A 1,632-nucleotide genomic window follows, 5' to 3' on the forward strand; every position below is an offset into this window, starting at 1 on the left:
TTCACATGTGATAAAATTTAACTCTCAGCTCTGATTATTATCGTTCTTTAAAATAACAAGATGAGTAAAAAACATTGTCTTAGACTTTCTAATCACTTAAGAGTATTCTCTTGCCAGTTCTAGGTTTGGAAACGTTGAAACACAAGATAAACATTTTAAAAAATGTGGGGGGTAGAAATATTCACTGAAAAGCAGGATTATTAGTGTCACCCAATTAAATGCATTAATGGTGACTGTGAAGGTAGACTCAGTCTGTCTTTTATTCTGCCAAGCCACATGATACTACTGAGGGCTTATTATTCTCTAAGGAGACAAATATTCATTAAAATGACTTATCAAGTAAAAAGTAATAATCCTATATAACTAACCCTATCATCAGTCTTTCTGGCCAGCTAGCTAAATATACACAATATAAATAACCCTATAGAGCACTCCCAACAACTGAAAGTAAGGTAACTTAAAAAAGAAAAACTCTTAAAACATGTCACTGTAGAAGATATGTGTTCACATGTTACCCTCTGTGCTTAAAATTCAATGGATTCCTATTGCTTTCAGGATTAAGACCAAAATTCTTAATGTGATCTTCAAGTTTCTGCTTTATTCTACAACCTCATCTCGTACCACACTCTCCCTACATCTTCATGCTCAACCACATTGGTCTTCCTTCAAGGCTTTGAACAGGCCACAGGGCCTTTGCACATGTTTTCACTCTGTCTAGATGCCTTCCTCCACCTGCCTTCTTTGCCTCTTTAGCTCTTACTCATCCACCAGATCTTAGCACAGTACTCACCACCTTAAGGAAACCATCCCAGACTCATCTCAATTAGATTCTCTTTTGTATGTGCATTCGTAAAGTATGTTTCTTTTCTGCTTGGCATTTACTTACCTCATGTATATGGTATATCTGTTATCTATTGCTGCATAACAAATAACCTTGAAATTTAGTGGCTTAAAACAACAAACATTTATTATCTCTTGGTTCCTGCTAATCAGGAACCGGGAGCAGCCTGGTTGGGTGGTTCTGGCTCAGAGTCTCATCATGTTGCATCAAGATATCGGCCAGGGCACGCCTGGGTGTCTCAGTCAATTAAGCATCTGACTCTTGATTTCGACTCAGATCATGTTCTCAGTGTTGTAAGATCGAGACCCTCATTGGGCTCCATGCTGGGTATGGAGACTGCTTAAGATTCTCTCTCTCCCTCTCCCTCTGCCCCTCCCCACTTTCCTTTCTTGAAAAAAAGAGAGAGAGAGAGAGAAAGAGAGAGAGAAAGAAGGAAGGAAGGAAGGAAGGAAGGAAGAAGAAAGGAAGGAAGGAAGGAAGGAAGGAAGAAAGAAGAAAGGAAGGAAGGAAGGAAGGAAGGAAGGAAGGAAGGAAGAAGAAAGGAAGGAAGGAAGGAAGGAAGGAAGGAAGGAAGGAAGGAAGGAAGGAAGGAAGGAAGGAAGGAAGGAAGAAGAAAGGAAGGAAGGAAGGAGGGAAGGAAGGAAGGAAGAAAGAAGAAAGGAAGGAAGGAAGGAAGAAAGAAGAAAGGAAGGAAGGAAGGAAGGAGGGAAGGAAGGAAGGAAGGAAGGAAGGAAGGAAGGAAGGAAGAAGAAAGGAAGGAAGGAAGGAAGGAGGGAAGGAAGGAAGGAAGG

This window comes from Callorhinus ursinus, unplaced genomic scaffold (assembly GCF_003265705.2).
Source record: "Callorhinus ursinus isolate GAN/ISIS: 27379988/994484 unplaced genomic scaffold, GSC_fseal_2.0 scaffold1, whole genome shotgun sequence".
NCBI classification, from domain to species: domain Eukaryota; kingdom Metazoa; phylum Chordata; class Mammalia; order Carnivora; family Otariidae; genus Callorhinus; species Callorhinus ursinus.